A 13,622-nucleotide genomic window follows, 5' to 3' on the forward strand; every position below is an offset into this window, starting at 1 on the left:
TATCTGTGTTTACATGACTTCCTGCTCCAAAATGATTGCCATTGATAGTTTTACATGCACATGGTAGACCCTCGGGTTTTGAATGGTCATGCTATCAAAATTATTTATATATTTCACGTCGGGTGGCCATGATTACGTTACCTGTCAGAATGGATAGATGAAGTTAACAGCTGTCAGTGTCATGGATGTATTGCAACGCGAATTCTGACTGAACAGATATAGACTGCAAAATAAAGGTAATTTGCGTTTGATATTTTATCTACAGTTATCAGTTTTAGAATTGCATTTTTTAATGAGTTCGAGTAAGCTAGGGAGAGCGCACGAGAGAGAAAGAGAGAGAGTAACTACAGTGAAGCTTTTGGCTTACAAGAAAAATGACAACACAGCAGTCTATTTTAAATTAACCGGGCAAAGTTTGACATTCAGTTGCTGAATGTATGTGTGTGTGCGCAATTTCTTTCTAGAAAAATAGATAACGTTAGACATATACAGTTCCCACCTCAATAATAAAGCTTTGAATTTTCAGTGCGAGTGCATACAAGCACGTCTGCTTCATAATACAACATTAAAGCTACCTTTTAGTGAGCAAACGTGCCACCCTCACCGTGTGATGGCTTGGAAATTCAACGGGAATCAGATATGCATGTTTAGACGTAGGTCGCATGTCCACAGATCGGATATGTATCGGATTTAAAACCACATTTGGAAGTGGCTCAGATCGGATGTGAAAAAATCGGATCTTGTGTGGTTTTTTGTGTTTACACGTGTGCACCTAATTCTGATCTGTGTCAGATGTGAGCAAAAGATCGGATTTTTTGTGCCAGTGTAAACGCAGCCAAGAGGTGAACTAGTTTTTAATAATATTAATAATAATAAATATAGCTGCAAGCAGCAATTACAGGGCCAAGCAAAAAGCGGCACAACAAGCCAGACAACATGGCTGGGAGCATTAGACCAACTGCAACAGTGATCAATTAAAGACCTATTAAGATCATTTTAGGCAAAACAGCTGAAAAATGATATATACAGTCAATTATAATTTTTTTTTATCACTTTTGTCCAATAGGTGGCGCTGTGACCAAATTAATGTGGTGTGGTCAGAGTGAGGTGACAATGGCACTCACTAAGGATATGACTCCCATGAAAATGTCAACTAGATCAAAATGTATAAGCATTTGAAGAAAAAAAAAACACTAGGTGGCGCTGGTTCGAAGCGTCTCGGGCTCCTTTAGGGCCTTGTCCTGATGATCCATACCGAGTTTGGTAACAATACGCTAATGCGTCCATAAAATACAAAATCTTTGCTCAAAATTCAAAATGGCCGACAGCCAAAATGGCTGATATGGGAAAATTGGATATCATTCGACTTGGCATTATGCCCTGAATCTGAGAAGACCAAATTTATGATTTTTGGACAAACATATCTGAAGCTACAAGCCAAAATAGCCATTTTATGTATCTCCAGACCAGTAGGTGGCGCTTCACCGAAACTCAGCATGTAGGCTCTGGTCTTGCTTTGGATGATATGTACGAAGTTTGGTCTGAATGTGATAAAGCTTTGCAGAGATACAGCCAGGAGTCCAAATTGGGTGCTTTACGTTAAATTAATTTGTGTGTTATTTGAGAATGGTTTGATTTACTGAAAAGCTTTTGATAACTTTTTGTCAAAATGGACTGAAGATGATCTGATTTGATTTTCATGACGATCAAATGAAGCGTCTAGGACGAGTTCGAAAAAGCAGGTTTTTTCGCAAAATTCAACATGATGGACAAACCATAAGTCAAAACCTAGCATGTTTGGTACCGTTGGACTCAGAAGGGATTCAGGAGTCTAAGGTCATGACTCTTTTGAAAATAAGTCAACCACAGTCAAAGTGATAAGCATTTGAATATTTGATTTTACCACTAGGTGGCGCTGATGCGAAACTTCTCAGGCACCTTCAAGGCATTGTGCTGATGACCCATACCGAGTTTTGTGTCGATACGCTAATGCGTTAATAAAATATAGCATTTTAGCACAAAATTCAAAATGGCCGACGGCCAAAATGGCCGACATGGGAATATCAGATATTATTTGACTCGGCATGATGCCCTGAATCTAACAAGACCATTTTTTGTATCTCTGGACCAGTAGGTGGCGCTGCACCAAAACGCTGCAGGTTGCCTCAGGTCATGCTTGTGATGACATGTACCTAGTTTGGTCTGAATACGATAAAGCGTTGTGGAGATATAGCCTCAAGTCTGATTTTGCGAGCTTTTCGTCAAATTCATTTGTAAAGTTTTTGAGAACGGATTGTTATATCAAAAAGCTTTTTATAACTTTTTGTCGGCATGGTCTCAATATGATCTGGTTCAATTTTCATAAAAATCGGAGTTGGAGGAGTTCGAAAAAGTAGGTTTTTCGAATAATTCAAAATGGCGGGAAAACTTTCATGACAATTTTGTTTCTAGCACGTATGGTTCAAAAGTTACTAGCATAAACAGAAGTGCAACTTTGGACAGGTGGTGGCGCTAGAGAGATTGAGTTAGAGACTACAAATTTGCTATGGACACAGTTCAGACTGTCCTCTATCAGTGTGCCAAATTTCACAACTTTTTACCATACGGAAGAATAATAATAAGAAAAAAAACAATTTCAATAGGTGCCTACGCACATTCTGTGCTTGGCCCCTAATAATTAAAGCTGCAAGCAGCATTTACCGGGGTTCAAGCATTTAATGCCTTTAAGAATATATAAAGTTATTATATTTTATTCAGCAAGCATGTAAACACTTAGATCATAGATGGAAAAGACCATTTACAGCCAATACAGGCAATTCAGTAAGGAAAAACATGGCAGCTTTTTAAAGGTTTTTTGACAGTTATAACGCCATCTATAGCCCGATCTCCACCATTTTTTTTGGATGTCCTCAGAGTGTGTCCATACATATGTGTGCCAATTTTGGTGAAAATATCTAATTTAGTTTTGAAGTTAAAGACACTTATATATAATATAAGTATATAATATAAGTTATATATATATATATATATATATATATATATTTGATAATTATTGATCTAGAGAGACTAGAAAATTGCCCTGCACTGGTTTTCCTCAGATCGGGCGAAAAACCTAGGACTAGTTCACAAAAGTAGGTTTTTCAAATATTCGCAAATAATTCATGAATGATTAGATTGACAGCATTCGTTCTTGAGGCAAAGTTATTCAGCATGAGGAGATCTATCAAATGATATGCACATTTTGTGAACCTGTGAAACACCACGTGATTACTGAGGCATAAAACACGTTAGAACCAACTGGTGGCCGATTTGTTTCAAAATTCTCACAGACCTCTAGGACTATGAGTCGAACATGCCCAACGAGTTTGGTTCCCGTCGGCCTCCATTAACCTTGTCTAATAGGTGCTCAAACTTCATTGGACGATGGCGGCCATGTTTTTTTTTTGGTACGCCAATGTCCTCACAGGCTATCATGCCCCCTTGGGCCAAGACACTGCACGCCAAATTTCAAGTCGATCAGACTAACGTTTGCGTAGTTACAGCTGTTTTCAAGTTCCCTTTTGTGGGAACTGTCGACGCTGCGTGAAACGCATTGGGAACCTTCTGCGTGATATCGTCATTTGAAGCACTCATGTATCCAACCAATTGTGTAACGAGACGTCAGAGGCGGGTGACGTCACGTACCAGGAAACTATAAAGCATGCCCGGATGCAAAGAACGCCAGCTTCTGCTATCTTCAGCAAGCGCTCTTTGTTATCTTGTCTGTCTTATTTAGTGTTTGTCTGTCTACCACCATTATTTTGGGTTTTTCTCTTCGTCTGAGGACAAGAGTTGCAGCAACACACTCGTATATATATATATATATATATATATATATATATATATATATATATATAAATAAGACACGGTGTAATGGCAGAAAGCAAGTGCTTCTCTCGTTGTGTTCCTCCCTGTACCCGCTATATTCCGGACGGGGACACACACGAGATGTGTGTCGTTTGCCTGGGGGTTGAGCACGCACAGGCAGCTCTCGAGGTAGCTGTCTGTGTGCACTGTGAAAAGCTCACCCTCAGAATTTTGAGATCTCGCAGGGCACTCTTTGACAATAAAGAGAGTGCTTCAGTTGGTGTTCCCTGCGGATTGGGTCCCGCTGTTGCTGAGGCACAGCGCAGACTCCATTCGTGGGGTTCACAAATGGATCTGGCAGCGGGGGTTGAGATGGGCCCCGCCCTATCTCTCCCTTTACCTGCCAGACCCAGTGTTTCTCCGCTGGCGGTGGAAGCATGCGCTGCGGTTTCTTCCCCCCAGGGAGAGACATCAGCGCTTCACCTCTCTTCCTCCGAGGAGGTTGATGTGGTGAGCGTTGAGACTGGGGAAGAGGACCCGCCATCCTCTTCCCCAGCATATGAGGAGCTCCTGGAGGTAGTGACCAGGGCAGTGGCCAAATTAAAGATCGATTGGCCGGCAGAGCGGGGAGAAGTAAAACCTAAGAGCAAGCTTGATGAGCGCTTTCTCCCCGCGCAGTCACTACCCCAGCGTCGGTGCTTGCCTTTCTTCCTGGATCTCCACACCGAGGTGTCGAGATCCTGGAGAAGGCCAGTCCAATACCGTGTGTTCAGCCCCCAGACCTCGGTCTATAGTAATATCGTGGGGCTGAAACAGCATGGATATGGGGCGATGCCTCGGGTAGAAGAGACGCTCGCAAGCTATCTCTCGCCCGAGTCAGCATCGTCCCTGAAAGCACCGACGTTGCCCACCAAGCCTCTTAAAACAACTTCGGGGTTGGTGGGCAAAGCTTATGCGGCAGCGGGTCAAGCAGCAGCGTGTCTACATACTATGGCGTTGCTGCAGGCTTATCAAGCTGACCTGCTGGGGGAAATTGATACCAGCGGGGAGGCCACATTTGAGTGCATCCAGGAACTGCGCATGGTGACAGACCTGGCTCTCCGTGCCACCAAAGAGACGGCTAAAGAAGTGGGCCGTTCTTTGGCAGCCTTGGTGGCTACGGAGAGGCACTTGTGGCTGAACCTCTAGGACATAAGAGACAGAGATAAGGCTGCCCTTCTGGATGCGCCGCTGTCTCCTGCGGGCCTTTTTCGGCGACGCTGTTACAACAGTCGTCGAGAGGTTCCAGGAGACCAAAAAACAATCTGCGGCATTCCAGAGGTTCCTCCCCCGCCGGTCTAAGATCCCCACCGAGGCTGCTGAGCGAGAGCAGGGCGCAACAGAGCGCAACAGAAAATAAGTGTGGCCTCCCGTGCTCCCCCGCGTAAAGACTGGGGACCGGGGCGGTCCTCACAACAGAAGTCTTCCAAGGGCAAGACGGACCTGCGGGCCGTCATTGTCGCAAGGAAGGCTTCTAAAAAGCGGTCCTGATATCTGTGGGTCAGTACCCGGGAGGGCGGGCCCCCTCCGGAGGGAGCCTGGTGTTAAAATATCTGGCACCCGCTTCCCTTCGGCGCCCTCTGTGGACCACGCTACCTCTGCCACCCAGTGTGCGTCAGGGCACGGCGGTCCCCACCGATCTTCCGAGGAAGGTTGGTCATCACTTGATTCGGCTGACTTCTGCCGGTGCGCCGCTTCAGAGCGCCGAATCAAGTGCTCAAAAAACACCAGAGGTCAGTCTCGAGAGACTGGTTCCCTTAGTAGATTGTCTGGCAGAATGGAAACTTCTACCAAATATATCGAATTGGGTGCTGCTTATGATAGAAAAGGGTTACAGAATACAGTTCGGGTCTCGCCCGCCCAGATTCAACGGGGTCCTTCCCACAGTGGTGACCCCTGAGCAGTCTCTGGTTATGGAACAAGAAGTTATGACACTTTTGCAAAAATGAGCTATAGAAAGGGTTCCTCCTCCCAGCAATCTGTCAGGTTTTTACAGCCGCTACTTCATTGTTCCAAAGAAGGATGGAGGACTATGTCCTATCATAGATTTACGTGTGTTAAATCGGTCTGTACAAAAGTTAAAATTCAAGATGCTTACACTCAAACAGATTATCCCTCAGATCAAGTCCGAGGACTGGTTTGTGACGATAGATTTGAAAGATGCATACTTTCATGTGTCCATCCATCCTTCTCATTGGAAGTTCCTCAGGTTTGCTTTCGGGGGCGAAGCTTACCAGTACAAGGTTCTTCCGTTCGGCCTATCGTTATCACCCCGCACATTCACGAAGTGCGTGGATGCAGCCCTGGCTCCGTTGAGACTCCAGGGCATCCGCGTACTGAATTACATAGACGATTGGTTGATTCTAGCTCGCTCAGAGCAACAGGCAGTTCAACATCGAGATGTTGTCCTGTCTCACATGAAAAGGCTTGGGCTTAGGCTCAATGCCAAAAAGAGTGTGCTGATTCCGGCTCAGACCACCAATTATTAAGGTGTCGTTTGGGATTCCACCACGATGCGGGCACATTTGACTCCTGCTCGTGTGAGTTCCGTTCTCGAAGCCGTGAAAGGGGTGAAGTTAGGCCAGTCTCTCACTGTAAAACAGTTTCAGAAACTGTTGGGTCTATTGGCATCTGCGTCCAACGTCATACCTTTTGGCCCTGTCGCCCTGTCTTAATATAGCGGGGAGTGGAGACTCCACCCAGAAGTGGTGGATCTCCTATGGAAAAATTTCGGTCAAGCGCAAGTCAACCTGTTTGCATCGGGAGAGTCAACCCAGTGTCCTCTCTGGTACTCCCTCACGCATCCAGCACCTCTGGGTGCATCTGTATGCATTTCCCCCGTTCGCCTTGCTCCCACGAGTCCTGGAGAAAATACGCCAGGAAGGGGTCAGCCTAATACTGGTAGCCCCATACTGGCCAACCAGAATATGGTTTTCGGACTTGGTGTCCATGATAAACGGTTGTCCAATGGAGCTTCCCCTCAGGCGGGATCTCCTGTCTCAAGCGGGCGGCACGATAATACATCCTTGCCCAGAACTGTGGAAACTATGGGCCTGGCCTCTGAGGGGGCCAGGTTCATAGAGGCTGGTCTCTCAACTGAGGTTGTTGAGACCATCCTTAGCTCCAGGGCTCCCTCCACGAGGAAGCTTTATTCCTATAAATGGAATTTATTTTCTACTTGGTGTAGACAACATGATATGGACCCTGTCCATGCTCCTATTAGCTCTGTGCTATGCTTCCTCCAAGAAACATTCTCAGAGGGTTCCTCGGTGGGTCGAGACTCCCTCGTGTCACGCTTCCTCCGTGGTACACTGAGGCTGAGGCCTCCAGTGCGCACAAGGACTCTGGCTTGGGACTTGGCAGTGGTTCTACAAGGGTCAGCTGAGGCTCCCTTTGAACCACTGGAGGAGGTTTCTATAAAGTTTTTGACTTTAAAGACAATATTTTTACTTGCTATCACTTCTTTGAAGAGGATAGGAGATCTCCAGGCCCTTTCAGTGGCCCCTTCATATCTTGAATTTGCTCCAGGAATGGTAAGAGCATTCCTTTATGCTAGACCTGGCTATGTGCCAAAGGTCCCCACCAATGTCCCGGGTCCGATTGTGCTTCAAGCTTTTCATCCTCCTCCATTCACATCTTCGGATCAGAAAAAAAAACTGAATCTGCTTTGCCCAGTGAGGGCTTTGGATGCATATGTCCACAGAGCTGCCTTGTGGCGGAAAACAGAGCAACTATTTGTCTGTTATGGGTCCCCTAAAAAAGGGGGACCGGCGTCCAAGCAAAGGATGAGCAAGTGGGTGGTCGAGGCCATCTCACTTGCGTATGAACAGCCGGACAGCCTTCTCCATTGGATGTCTCACTCTACAAGAGGTATGGCGGCATCAAAAGCTTTGATGTCTGGCATTTCTATTAATGATATTTGTGATGCAGCTGGATGGTCATGCCAGCACACATTTATCAGGTATTATAACTTTGATGTTGGCTCCACTCCGGGGTCCTCCGTACTATCAAGCTAACATTAGCAAACATTTGAAGTTATGGCACAGTTGGGATTGCGTTCCCAATGCGTTTCACACAGCGTCGACAGTTCCCATGAAAGGGAACGTCTCGGGTTACAGATGTAACCCTGGTTCCCTGAGCAGGGAACGAGACGCTGCGTCTCCTGCCGTACCCCCTGCATGCTTGCTTCAGATTTTCCACAGAAGCTGCCGTTCTTTGCATTTGGGCATGCTTTATAGTTTCCTGGTCCGTGACGTCACCCGCCTCTGACGTCTCGTTACACTATTGGTTGGATACATGAGTGCTTCAAATGACGATATCACGCAGAATGTTCCCAATGCGTTTCACGCAGAGTCTCGTTCCCTACTCAGGGAACCAGGGTTACATCTGTAACCCGAGACGTTTTTTTTAAAGTTATAGCGCCACCAAGTTTCCAATCAATGCAATTTTTTATCGTGACCAAAGATCGAGCCTGTACACATGTGAATCGAGTTTGGTGCAAATATCTCATTTCTTTCTCGAGTTATAGCCATTTTAGTAGAAGTGACTCTGCACACATCGTACGTTTTGGCACCCCTTTGCGTCCGTGAACCAAAATTGTGACATTTTTTTTTTTATAACTTTTGACAACCAGACTCCAGAGAACATTTCTGCACTGGTTTGGTTCCGATCGGGTGAAAAACCTAGGACTAGTTCACGAAAGTAGGTTTTTCAAAAAACCCAAAATACCTGAAAATTTCAACACTTGACACTTGAGCCTGGGCCTAACAATTTAGGAGTTATGAGCCATTTCGTACTTTTGTGATCGGGGCGAGCCTTGGTGACGTTGTTGGCGATATGAGTACTACCAGCCCTCAAAGTTTCAAGTCTCTACGACTTACGGTTTGGTCTGCCCGATCACTTTTAGGGGAGAATGCTGATCCTGGGAAAATGTAACAATTACAATAGGGTTTCAGTGCTACATGCTTGAACCCCTAAATATAGCTGCAAGCAGCAATTATGGGGCCAAGCAAAAAAGGCACAACAAGCCAGCCAACATGGCTGGGAGCATGAGACCAACTGCAACAGTGAAAAATAAAAGACCTATTAGGATCATTTTAGGCAAAAGAGCTGAAAAATTATATATACAGTCAATAATAAGGATTTATGGGTTTACCACTTTCGACCAATAGGTGGTGCTGTGACCAAATTAATGTGGTATTGTCAGAGTGAGGTGACAATGACACTCGCTAAGGATATGACTCTTAAGTCAACCAGATCAAAAGTTATAAGCATATGAAAGAAAAAAAAATTCTCCACTAGGTGGACTCGTAAAACTCGTAAAACTTCCCTCCGAGGGGACAAGTCCTTATTGGCTCAGACACCTTAAGAGGGTGTGACATCTTCACCCCATATATTCACTGATCACAAGATCAAATGCTCTCTTCCCTTTTACTGAAAAATGCTGATGTTAAGATGATGCTGTAAGAATCTAGAAGCTTCTGTGAAACCCCAAGCTTGTGCCAGGCTTTGGCCTAGAAACTTCCATTTACCAAAGATCCTCTGAATCCAACTGCTGACAATATCAGCAAAGATTCAACGGGAGCCTCCACAAATTGCAACAGGACAGTTTTAATTCAACTTGGAGAGACATGCAAGTATCAAACTTAGTCTCATTATCTGATACATTGAGTATCCTTACCCCTTTTAAAGAAGGGCCTGTTAAAACTAAACTGATGGTTTGCTCAAGGCTGTTGATCTGCTGAATGTCAAACAATGCTGTAACTTCTTGCTTTACTGTACTCTGCTTTAGCTCTCTCTCTTGGTGAACTGTATGCATGTATGTGTGTGAATGTTACAGTAGTTTAAGTGTTTAGTTAATAAAGTCTTGTTCATGTCACATGTAAAGTTGTCTGTGTTTTGCGCTCATATGCTGGAGTCCCTATTCATGCAGATCCTGACACAGGCTCTTAGTAGTACTGTACAATATGATTGTTATTTCCCATAACCTGGAAATGAACATTTCTTAGAATTAATAAACAATTAACACTGTGTGTTCATTGTACAATGGGTTAATTGATTGTAATATTAATTTTATTACATTAAGTTAATTTTATTAACTGATCCAAATATTAATAATTAATTATAACTAGTTATGATTAATTATTCATATTTATTTTGAGCTAATTTGCTACAACTTCAATCCCCTTAAATATTGTAAACAATTAAAAATTATCAAAGAACAAAAAAATATTATTTTCAAGTTGTTTACTGTGAGTAATTCTCTTTTAGAGTTATTAAAATGGATAATCGTTTACAAACTAAAATATTAAACAGAACCAAACTAAAATATATTAAACTTTTAGTTTTAACTTTGTTAAGATTAATTTGAAGTACTAAAATATCTAAAAATGAATTAAAAATGAATATAGACATGTTTTTAAAAAGACAGAAACACAAAAACTTTACTAAAATTAAAATGACAGTGGACAATATAGATTTACGTCAATCACGTGGGTGAAATGTTAAGTTGGTGAAGAAATGCATATAAACAAATATTATATACTTAATTTATGTTGGTAAGTCAATTAACAGCCAACGATGTAGATTTGAAACTTTTCTTTTTCTCTTTTACTATATGCTGAAACATGGTCAGAATAATGTAGTATTCAAAAAGTTTAAAGATGTCATTAATATACGTATTCAATATTTCCATGTTTTAATGCTATGTAGTATAGTCATGTGACCCACATAAACTTCACAGGTGTGAATAAAATACTACTACTGTAAAATCTGGAGTTGCAGTTCTACATTCTCACCGCCAGAGGCCAGTGCATATTTACATGAGAAACGACTCTCAGTCATTTACAACTTAAAAACAAAACAAACTTTTAGAAAAGTGTTGTTTACTTGGATTTAAAACATGTAGAGGATACTGGAGATTTAATGTGGGCTTTAGATAAATTTGTCCCATTCAAAAAAAATATAAAGGTTTGTGTTTATGATACTTAATTGGACTTTTCATGCTGTTTTTAGGTTTAATGGAAAGTAATTACTATAGTTAAGAATGATCTTACTCCATCTACATCTATTTTGTTAAATATTTTTATGGGTAGCTGCTGTTTTCTGTCATTTATTCACATTATGCATCAGAAACTATCTTACATTTTTTACCCGCTGTTGTCAAACAAGACTGATAGGAACCGGCTTTGAAAATGTCCTCAAGCTTTCCTGTTGGCAATTAAGAAAAAAAATATAAAGCAAAAAAGAAAGAAGTATTCATGATTTTACTGTGAAATTACTGTACACATTTGTAGGAACGCCAATCTGGAGGACAAAACAGATATTTTTTGTTTTTCTTCTTTTGAGAGGTGATATATTAATGGCTTGAAACAGACTAACAGGCCTGTGTTGCAGATCTGTGGGTGTTTTGCCCTCCAGGTCTCCATGTCATGTGACTGAAAACTATGTAGAAGTATGTTGATGTGAAGTGTTCAGTTGTTATCAATTCAGTGTTATCAATAATGAAAATAATTGACAACTTTAATTTCTGCATTTTTCTATAACTGTTTATTTAACACCAACATAAGGGGTTGTTGTACAGTAATTTTGTGCAATGGAAGAGTGTGAAGGTGCGTTGTCCATCTATGGTTAAGACAAGTGAATGTATGTGTTCTTCATACCTCGTACAAGTTTTTGTGCAACATGTTGTGCTTTTGTTTTTGTTTATTATCATTTTTAATTTAGTTGTTTGAATTTCTGCTTTAAAATAGTAAGCAATCAGTTGTTGTTTAGAATGTAATGTTTGTATTTTAACATTGCTCAAAATTATCTTCTTTTCTGTTCCACAGAAGAAAGTCAGTCATACGTTTGGAATGAGAATTTTTCAGTGAACTATCCCTTAAGCAAAAAAAAGTTAACTCCTAATGTAGGAGGTAAAACAGGGCTCCTCATTGCCATGGGTTTGGGATATGCAGTAAACCGGTACTGGGAAAATACTGATATGATTTTAAACGGTACAATATCATGATTTTGCTAATTTCGGTATATGCTGCTGTTCCGAAGTTCACTGCTGGGTGGCAGTGTGCTACCCAAACTGAAACAAACAAAACCGGCAAACATGACAACATAGAGCAGTGGTCGCCAACCCGTCGATCGCGATCGACCGGTCGATCTTTATCACTGTTCCAGTAGCTCGCGAAAATAACAGAAATATGAGTACAAAAATACATTACATTTCTCCAGTCTTTGTACTGTATTTTTGTATTTATTTTTATGTTATTTTCTGGAGACAGACAGATAAAGGTAAATAGCCCACATAATGTCCGAGTCTGTAAACGGATGTAAACAAGAGGCCAGAGACGCTGAAGACGGACGTGAAGAGGAGAAAATTCTGTAGCAGGCAGAGCAGCTCACTGTTCACGATGCTCGAAATATAGGAAGAAAATATAACTATTGAATTGGGGGTGAAGGGTTATGAATTCACCTCTAAAAAGAGATCAGTCTTCAGGAAGATTTCGATGGCAATGGCATTTTATTTTCCTCTTACCTCTGAATAAAGTAGCTAATTATTAGCGCATTTCAGCTTTGTTTACAGCGGTAACCAAGGAAACGCTGTATCACTGCTGCTCCATAAGCGCCACCTGCTGTCAGAGAGTGAATTTGCGTCCCATTCAGCCTGCTGTTTTTGTGTGTAGCATTTATAATTTCACAAAGATAAAGTCAGACCGTTCTGTTTTTGCTTTAAATCTTGAAATTAAATCTAATTCAAATAAAAAACAACTGCTCATGCAATGTGATAGCATCTTTGTTTGGATTGTGATTAAAAAGCAGTGGTTCCTCTAATTTGAAATGGCTATGTATTTTTGTTTATTATAATAATATTAACAATAAATATCTGCAACCAGTATCAGAATCGGCCAATTTGCTTGTAAAAATAAATAAATAAATCAGAATCTACAATGACCACGAAAAAAATACTAAATACAATCTGGGCTGTCTTTTTCTATCAAGTAGATCTTGTCTTTCAAAAAGGTCGAGGTCAGGGATCTTGGGCTTAAAAAGGTTGGTGACCACTGACATAGAGGAACAAAATGGATAAAGCAGTTGAATCTCACTCAACACGCCCAAAACTAATTAATAATGAGAGCGATAGATGTGAAATTACTTTGCTTATAAAACTGATGAAGCACCATCAAACATTGCCAAGCATCTGTCACTTGCCCATCCTGACTTGTACAAGACATTAAGAGATCGACAGGTCAGTGTGTCATTCAAACAATCTAATTTAGATGTTTATTTTCTTTTAACACTGATCAACACATGTACATGATCATATTGTTTAGATAACACGAAAGCTACAGCGTGCATTTGAACCAAATATGATTATATCTCATAAAATTTGCTCTTCAGTTTAGGTAAGTCTAACAGTAGTATTCATGTACAGAAATGTAATAACGTAATAATGTAAAATAACACTGGATAGTCACTGTTAATACATTAAACAGGTAAATCCTTAAGATTAAAGTTACAAACGTTATTTAGTGACAGACTGCTATTTTGGCTTCACAGATCCTATTATATATCACAGATATATTATTACACATGTGATGACGCACACTATTATTCTATTAAAATTCACATAAGACATAACCGACTGTGTTTATGTTAATACTTACTAAAATGGACATTTTGACATAATTTTGAGTGTATTTGACTGTTTAAGGTAAAACAATTCAATTTGGAATGCACAAGCAAAA

The sequence above is a fragment of the Chanodichthys erythropterus genome, chromosome 3 (assembly GCF_024489055.1).
Source record: "Chanodichthys erythropterus isolate Z2021 chromosome 3, ASM2448905v1, whole genome shotgun sequence".
NCBI classification, from domain to species: Eukaryota; Metazoa; Chordata; class Actinopteri; order Cypriniformes; family Xenocyprididae; genus Chanodichthys; species Chanodichthys erythropterus.